We start from the raw sequence: 10,029 nt of genomic DNA on the forward strand, positions 1-10,029 counted from the left end.
TTGGGGGGGGGCCAAAAAACTTTACTTTTCCTAATCTTTCTCTCCAAATTTTTTTTTCCTTCACATATTTTACAAAAGGGGCCATGGCCCCTGTAGCTTACAACATAGCTCCGCCACTGGCACGAACCCTGCTTGGTTGGGGTCTGAAAACCACAAACCAGCGAGAATTGAAGAGCAGGTCGGTCTGAACAAAAAAATAGTTTTCGAGCGTTGGATAATTACATGGGGGCGGGCAGTAGTAGTAGCTGGCGCTTACATGGACATGCTTAGCGTCATCCGCACAATCGCGCGATGGCCGAGACTGGCAGCATCCTGCGCCACCAGGCTGGCCCATGCCACCGTCGAGACACGGTTGACCTGCCCAAACTGGAGCTCGGATTGGCTGCACCCATGGTAGTTCACCATGGCTACCGCTGCAGCTCGCCAGAATCCAAGGGTGGAGATGTGTGGGTGGACGGCAAGGCAAGACCGGCTTGCCGGGCGCGTCGTGCTGGGCTGCTGGCGCATCGGGTGGAACATGGGGGCGGCGACAGAGCGATGGTGGGAGGGGGAGCAGGACGGATGGCAGACGAAGGTACGGGGCAGTGCGGCGGCGCCCTAACCCTAACTTCCATCTAACCATGGGTCCTGCGCGTTTGGATTGTGTTTTCGTTCGGGAAGGCATGTTTTTTTGGTAAGGGAAGTGATGTATTGGGTGGACGCAGGCCACGGGGTGTTTCGTTGGCAGAGTTTGTGTCCGCCCCTCAGCATGTTCGCTTGTTTAATAGTAGTATAGATGAAATCGATACACCTTTCCATGGCGTATTCTCCGAAAGACGACAACGAATTACTACTCGTTAAGCTCATCACTCGTCTAATTCTAGTTTTTTTTTTCCATTTTTCATATATTTCTTGTTGTAAGTGACTTTTTTTTGGGAAAAGAGGTTATTTCCCCGTATCTGCACCACCGGTTGATGAACACACTAGTTAATTTATTATGATTGAGATGCTTTTTTACTTTCGGTGAATTTTTACAGGAGTAGTGAATCTGATCTTTTTCGTAAAAAAACGATTTAATTCACGACATCTATGAGTAGTAAATCTACGCAAAAAATAAGATTTAATTCATATACATGTCATGTTATTTACTAGTGTCAAGTTATATAAAGTTGGATCGACCCGTTTAACTTGTTTTTTTTTTTGCGGGGGGACCCGTTTAACTTGTTAATCATCTCGTTGTCCCCAGACGTTCTCTAACACAAGTGCGGTTCGGCAGATGCAAAGAGGCCAAGCGACGTGTCCTTGTTGATTGTCCTGGAGGCCAGGTGTGCGGTGTGCCATGCCATGGCCGTCAATTATGATTTTTTTCTTTTTGAACTTGTCAATTATGATTTGATCTAAGCAAATCAGTCACCGTCGAAATATCAACCCCCACACTTTACTTTTGTCTGCATTGCATGTACGAATGGCATCGTGTCGGGCGGCTACCTCCCTTTTTGCTGATTTCTTTGCCAGACCAAGAACGTGCAGGTCTAGCAAAGGAGATGACGCTTCGAGAAACCCCGAAAGATGTGGCGACCTGCGCATCCTTGGCCGAAATCACTATTCTGACCTTGTCAGCAATATTTGTCGCAAACTGAACTCGACATGGAAGTATTTCACGATCTAACCCTTTTAGCAACGCCAGAGCCCGTGGCGTTTCTGCCCAACTTAAAAACGCCGAACCAGCTCGCGTTGCACCGGCACTTAGACACGCCGAGCTAGCTCGCTTTTCTGACCAACACAGAAACGCCATAAGCTAGGGCGTTGCTGCCCAATATAGAAACGCCACCAAGATAGGGCGTTACTAGCATGGCCCACAGCAGGCCGGCTGCTGATGTGGCTGAGCACGGAATGCCAATGTTGTTGGCGTTTCCTAGCGCCATTGAGCATGGCACTTGCTCTTTGGTAGTGCAGATGCTTGGCATTGCATCCATGAATGCATGCATGCACGTAGGCCTAGAATGCACTATGAAGGTGATTATACTTCCAACAATAGCTATGCCTAGTATGCCCTTTGCTTGCATCCATCGTTCTCTTCTCTTCTCCCTCCCTCTCTCATCCTGTTGCTGGCTTTGTAGGGCATGTATGCATGCAGCTTGAGAGAGAGAGAGAGAGAGAGAGAGAGAGAGAGAGAGAGAGAGAGAGAGAGAGAGAGAGAGAAGGGCGCCTCTTACAAAGCCCTGGCTGGGTATTTAGTTGAGAAGGGTATGCACAAGCACAAGAGGTGGCCAGCTAGGGGTCCTACAGGTGCACGCATGCACGCTTACTTAGCCTTTGATGGCTACCTAGCTAGAGCAGCAGCAGCATCATGGCATGCTCTTGTCGAGTACTACTGCAAGTTTAGGGTAGTAGACAGATAGATAGATCCGGATGAAGAAGAATCAAGAGAGAGACAAGCTAGTTTTGTTTTGTATTTGTGCTGTTGGGATAAGAGGATCAGCTAGCTAGTAGAGCAGATGGGCAGTAAAAAGTGCCTTTGAAGGGCTAGCTGTTGTGCGCATGTATGCTAAATATGAGACATGATTAAGTTTTAGTTGTACAAAAGTGACATAGGACCTTATGAAGGCTCGCAGAGAAACTGCTACTATTTCCTACGTGCATGCATGCATTCATGAATGCAATGCCAAGCATCTGCGCTATACCAAGGAGCAAACGCTCTGGTCAATGGCGTTGATGAAAGCTTAGGAAACGCCAACAACATTGGCGTTCCGTGCTCAGCCACATCAGCAGCCGGCCTGCCGTGGGCCATGCCAGTAACGCAGTCGTGCATGGCGTTTCTATATTGGACAGCGACGCCCCAGCTTGTGGCGTTTCTTAGTTAGGTAGAAAAGCGAGCTAGCTCGGCGTGTCTAAGTGCCGATGCAACGCTAGCTGGTTCGGCGTTTCTAAGTTAAGCAGAAACGCCGTGGGCTGTGGCGTTGCTAAAAGGATCAGATCGTGAAATACATTCATGTCGAGTTCAATTTACAACAAAAATTGCTAATAAGGTCAGAACAGTGATTTCGGCCCGCATCCTTCCCGGCCTCCCTGCCCGTCGTTTCGTCCTCTAGCATGTTCGCGCTGGAAGCTTGCAGGTACGAGAGCGATGCCACAGCATGTTGTTTTTTACTAGGTTGAGTCATTCAGGTTGATGTCAACTGTGAAAAGTCACCTCACGTCGCCTCACCGCATGCATCTTGTTTGCTCTGCCTTCTCTTTTGATAACAAAAGGGATGAGCTCATCTCGTTGATCAGTCGTGGATTTTCTTTCTCAGTCATACTATCACTAAGTGTGGTTAGGAAGGGAACTGCCCCGTCACACCATTTTGAGTTTTCTATTACTCCCTCGGTTTCAAAATGTAGTGCTTCTTTTATTCCCGTGCTTCAACTTTGATCATTAATTTAACCAACGAGACCGACTGCGGCGAGAGAAAAAATTATATAAATTAAATGTTCTTTTAAATACGGATTCACTGGTATAACTTTTGCTCAAAGTTGGACCTCGTTGGTTAAATTTATGGTCAAAGTTGAACCTCAAAAAGCGTGGACGCACTATATTTTGGAATGGAGAAAGTACCTTATAATAATATTATTATCAAGCATAAAAATGACCACTTTCACAAAAATGATTGATATGAACCATATTTGAGATTTAACTTGACAAGAATTATGCCAACTACAGGGCAGTTCCAATGGGATGGCATGTACAATATCTACAAACGCCAGCTAATAAAAAGAAGCTGACGTAGCACCGCCTCCCCCTGCAAGATCATCGCCATGTCCCGGCACCTCTCTCTCTGAATTGTCGATGTTGTTTGCTATTTCATGCCTCTGTCCGAAAAAGCTTGTCTCTTAAATGGATGTATTTAGCATCAAGTTAGTGCTAGATACATTCATCTAAGAGACAAGTTTGGGACAAGTTTTTTTGACGGAGGGAGTACCTGCCACGCTCCATGGAGATGATTGCGTCCGGATCTGCCCTGCAGCGTGCGCTCTTGGCCACCATCGTAAGTAGCAGAGGGCGCATCTCCTGTGATGCAACACATGGATGCTCTTCGGACGCACCTCACCAGGTTCCTCTCCAAGTCCTCACGCATGTCTCGCCGCCGCCAATCTGCGCACACCTCACTTTGGCCTCCATATCCTAGAGCCAGCTCACCGGGGCAGAACAGGTGACATCACATCACAAATTAGGGTGTTCATCGAGATCCTTGGCATCCCAGACCATGTGTGGCTTTGCTCTTCGACCGAGACGATCATGGCTCCGTTCTGCATGATCAAAGACCACACGCCCGAGACGCAGGACGGCCGTGGCATGTCTATGTTTTGACTAATGCATGGACTCTCAACCTAGATGGCATTCCCCGTTGAAGCTACTCTTCCCCGTGCCCGACGGCGCACCAGGCACGCTGACCCCGATCGGGTCAGCCGCTTTGCCTTGCCTCTTGTGCGCTTCCCGATGATCATCCATGTCTCATAGTTGGGATATTATCGCCTCCACCCCTCAGTAATCCTGGCCATGGGCACCCGGCCCGGTCGGCCCGACCCGACCCGTCGCGGCCCGACCCGTCCAGGTCCGACCTTGTCCATGTGCCGAGCTCGGGCCTATATTTTGAGCCTGAAGCCCGGGCCGGGCCCGGGCCCGCCATATTAGCGCTTTACTGAAGAGGCCCGACGGGCTTTTACATGGTTGGGCCGGGCTTGGGCCTGATTTTTCTAGGCCCGACGCCTGGGCCGGGTCGGGCCCGGGCCTGGGTTTTCTAAGTCGGGCTTGGCTAGGCCCGGCCCGAAGCCCGGCCCGGCCCGGCCCGAGGGATGGCCAAGTATACCCCTCAGGCCTTACACCGGTGACAACTCCTCATTGGGCTCGCCACCATGCATCCCCAAGTGGGCCCAGCGCGACGAGTTTTTGCCGCACTCCAAAGACCCCACGCCTGCGGTGGTCGGCGGGGTGCCAGCTACAATGCCGGCCACCGCCACCCACCTGTTTGTGGCTAGCAAGGCATCCCAGGCCCCTTCCCGCATGTCACTCCTAGCCTGTTTGGCCCCCCTCAACCACGCCTATCTATTTTTTCACCTGTGGAAAAAGTAATTGATGTGATCCTCACAACTGCTCCAGTCCAAGAGCTGCGAGTCGTTGACCCGGTCCAACCCAGAATTCAAACATCCTCGACCTTGAGTACTGATCGTGTGCCTTGAGTATTTCAAGATTATATCAGATGGCACGAGACGGTCTATTACCTCTCAGTGATTAAGAGTAAAGGAGGTTATTTTCTGATGATTTCTTTTTGGTGGATTTGAGTCATAGAAAACCGTACTATTAAGAGGGGGTATGTAGTGGAAAGGCTAGGATAGAATAAACACGTACACATTTCATTTGCACCTACTTTCCCTCCCGGCAACTTGGGGTTCCTACTGTTATTCTGTTGGGGCTGTCTGAGACTTCCCAACGGTAGTATCGCTCGGGGCAACGACAGTACCGCACCTGCCGACAGTAATACCACACCTACGGTACTTTTGCTCTCCAGTGCCATGGTCTATACCGCTGGGTCAGCACAAACTTTTTTGCATCAACGATAGTGGGGCAGTAGTAGGCTATGGGTGTTCCGCATTGTGACGCCCCCGATTCAATCGTACATTAATCATACACGTAAATGTGTACGATCAAGATCAGGGACTCATGGAAAGATATCACAACACAACTCTAAACACAAACTAAGTCATACAAGATATATATTACAAGACAGGGGCCTCGAGGGCTTGAATACAAATGAATTAGCGGAAGCAGCAATATCTGAGTACATACATAAGTTAAACAAGTTTGCCTTAAGAAGGCTAGCACAAAAGTAACACAATCGAAAAGGCAAGGCCTCCTGCCTGGGAGCCTCCTAACTACCCCTAATCATCGGCGACCTCCACGTAGTAGTAGGCATCCTCGAGGTAGTACTAGTCATCAGTGGTGGCGTATGGCTCCTAGCATCCGTCATCTGATCGCAGCAATCGGGTATAGGGGAAAAGAGGTAGCAAAGAAACCGTGGGTACTCATCCAAAGTACTCGCAAGATTACATCACATCTATACTAAGTATGCATCAGCATTAGAGGAATGGGTTGTATCTATGGACCGAACTGCAGAATGCCAGAAGAGAAGGGAAAGCCTAGCCTATCGAAGACTAGCATCTTCAAGCATCTTGCAGCAATCAGGAGAGTACATAATAGCATATTATTAAGCAAGCATGTTGCAGAATTAACGCCCAGAGATCCTTCCTCGACTCCCTATGAGAAAGCAATCTCAGAGCCAACATATCTCGTCATCATATCAGTATCCAGTTCTAGTTGTATAGATCGGATACAACTTCAAGTTGTCCTTTTACCATGGACCCGACTATTCGAATAGATTAACTTCACTGGAGGGGTGCACCACATTACCCGACACGCTCAATCATCTCTGTCCGAACACACTTTCCTGGGTCATGCCCGACCTTGGAAGCATGTCGTAACCCCACCTAGGCTCAACAAAGAGGTCAGCACGCCGGTCTACATCCTAAATGTGAAGGGGTTATGGACCAATTGCCCTCTGCAATCCTGCATGTTGTGAACGCAGCCGGTGTTAGTCCTAGCAACCTCCTTAAACAAGGCAGGTGCTTATGCGGGCCACCGGGGCGTGCGCCACTAAACCGTTGACGTCTGGAGAGCTTCGGCTGATACATACGATGCCGGATGCCCATAAACTTGTCCCGCGTGAAGGTTAGTGCGTATAGGTCAACGACCAACTTAGATCAAATACCCTAATCTTGTTAGTGTCTTGGGAGCTCGCGGTGACGATCAGTGCTCCTGTTACCCCGCCTTGAGGACTTGCAGTGACGATCTGGCATAGTGGAGTACGTTGTAGGAAATCTTATCGGATGGTAGTACAAAAGTAGGGGTTTATAGTCGGCAGGGATACTGCCCAGGGTCAAGGGGACCTCTTCAAAAAAACTATGTCTTGATCTTCCAATCATGGAGGTGGTCGAGTCTTGTGAGGAAAAGTGCGCAAACCTCTGCAAAATGTATAAACTAATCTTGATTAGTCGTGTCCCCGGTTATGGGAAAATTTGAGTATCTAGAAGTGAATTATTGGTTGACCTCATCACTTTATTTAATTAATGAATTGGGTTATTAATAACTTGGGTTTGGATTGAGTTGGAGGAACCATCTCAATAATGGCATGAACTTGGTAGTGAATAAATTAATTCCTTTGTTGCAGGGGAAAATGCAAAAATTAAACTTAGAGCCTCCACCAGCCAAATATGCATATAGATATAGATGTTTTTCATTATTACTCTATGGTGTGAAATTGCCAGCATATTCCATGTGTTGTCCTACATGGCTGCAACATCTCATGTTGAAGAGTTTTCCGATGAGGATTAAGGTGCAATAGGTCATTGTTTTGCACTGAGTTTTGTCGCGGAGTTGGATGGACTCATTTACCTTTGAAGCTTCTGCGGTTATTTTATTTAGATGGCCTTCAGCTATATTTATGTAATAAATACTCTTTTGAGGAGTTCGATGTAATACAGTGTGTGATTGAACTCTATTATAAATCCTTGAGTATTGTGTGTGTCAGCATACGGATCCAGGATGACACTTAAGCACAGAGACTCTGATCCATTGGGGTCAGGTCGTTACACTTAAGTTGTTTCCTTTCTCATTAAAGGGTGATGCTAAAAATGGTTTAATACTCTTACTCCTGGTTGTGTGCGTAGGCCCCAGGATATGATATATTACTTTTCTGAAAAATATTTTCCTGCCCATAAGAAAGAAGCTACCTTACAGGAAATATATAACTTTGTGCAATTTGAACAAGAGAATCTCCCTCAAGCTTGGGGGAGGACTCTCCAGTTACTTTATGTTTGCCTGATCATCCTAATGAAATACTTGATATCTTTTATAACGGACTAATCGATTCTTCTAGGGACTACCTAGATAGTTGTGTTTTCACGGAATGAATTGTTGGACAGGCTGAAGATTTACTGAATAATATATTAAGAAATGTCGATGATTGAAAACTTCCTGAACCACCGCCGAAGCGAATTCCAAAGAAGAGAGGCATTCAATTCCTCAGTTCAGAAGATATGGAAGAGGCAAAGAAGTTTATGAAAGAAAAGGGTATTAAATCTGAAGATGTTAAGAATTTAACACCTATTGAAGAAATACATGGACTCGATATCCCGACATTGGTAGTAAGGGTAAATTCTCTTTATAGATTCGATGAAGGTGATATTCTCTATAATAAATCTCCTAGTCAATGCCTAGATGGATTTGATAATTAATTTTTAAGCCAGAGATTTTTAATATGTATGTTAGCAGTCAATTAAAACGTAATGCCATCATGATTGATTGTTTGAGTGATTTGATGTTTAGGATTGCTAATTATGTTAGAGGTTTAAGTAAACATGCATCCATGGTTCACACCAAGGTAGAACTGGTCTCCAAGTCACAAAATGATTTGCTTACTGAAATGAATAATATATGAATGATCGTGTTGTGAGAGTAGTAACTAGAGGTGGTAGAATGACTCAGGATCCTCTATATCCTGAAGGTCATCCTAAAAGAACTGAGCAAGATTCCCAGAGAATTAATATTGATGCACCTAATTTATCTAAGAAGAAAAGAAAAAGAAAAATGGTAGGACTTTGCATGCTTCTAGTGAACATGTGGTAGAAAAACCATGAGAGATTCATAATGATGTTTCTACTTCTGGTACCGAGACACAATCTCGCAATGAACATCCACATGGTGATATCGATAATGATGCTAATGACGATCATGTTGATGCTCAACCATACAATAATAAACAATCTGATAATGATTTAGAAACAAAACCTACAGTTGATCTTGATAACCCACCTCCTAAGAATAAAAGATATGATAAAAGAGACTTCATTGCTAGAAAACATGGTAAAGAAAGAGAACCATGGGTTCAAAAACCCATGCCATTTCCTAGTAAACCTCCAAAAAATAAGCATGAGGAGGATTTTTAGTGCTTTGTTGAAATGCTTAGACCCGTCTTTTTGCGAACACGTTTGATGGATATTTTAAAAATTCCTCCATATGCTAAATACATGTAAGATATTGTCACTTATAAAATATAGATACCTGAAGCTAAAATTTCCACCATGCTTGTAAATTATTCTTTTAAGGGAGGAGTACCTAAGAAGTTAGGAGATCCAGGAATACCCACTATACCATGCTCCATTAAAAGAAGTTATGTCAAAACTACTTTATGTGATTTAGGAGTCGGTGTCAGTATTATGCCTTTCTCTTTATATAGAAGACTTGATTTGAATAAGTTGATGCCTACTATCCTTGCAAATGGATGATAAATCAACTTCTATACCTATTAGAATTTGTGAGGATGTTTCGATTGTAGTTGCAACTGTCACTATCTTAACAAACTTTATCATTCTTGATATGCCCATGAATGACAACATGTCGATTATCCTTGGTAGACCCTTTGTAAATATTGCGGGGGCTGTTATTGATCGCAACAAAAGCAAGGTCACTTTTCATGTCAATGGTAATGATCATACAATGCATTTTTCGAGGAAACAAAGTTAGGTGACTAGTATCAACTCCATTCAAAAAATTATGACAAACACTATTGTAGAGTTTGAATTTCCTCTTCCGAAACCCAAGAAGAAATATGAAACTCTTATTGTTGGGGGATGCATATCCCCATTGAGGTAACTTGGTGTTATACGAAAGTTTTTCGGTCTCATGTTACTCAAAAATAGTTTGTTAATAAGACTTGATCAACCTTATTAATGGATTCTTTTTAGAGGCATGTGGTTGATGAATTTAATAAGCACAACCTTTTGTAATCCTAGTTTGCTCTATGTTATTTAAAGTTTAATAAAGTAAAATGCCATGATTATCATGTTTTCTGAATTATCCGTGCATTAAAAAATGACCCAAAATAAAAGTGCTCAGAATTTCACAAAATTTAACAATATTTTTTCTGGAATATTTAAGAATTTTCGGCACTAAAT

Source organism: Triticum dicoccoides, chromosome 3B (genome assembly GCF_002162155.2).
Source record: "Triticum dicoccoides isolate Atlit2015 ecotype Zavitan chromosome 3B, WEW_v2.0, whole genome shotgun sequence".
Lineage (NCBI taxonomy): Eukaryota > Viridiplantae > Streptophyta > Magnoliopsida > Poales > Poaceae > Triticum > Triticum dicoccoides.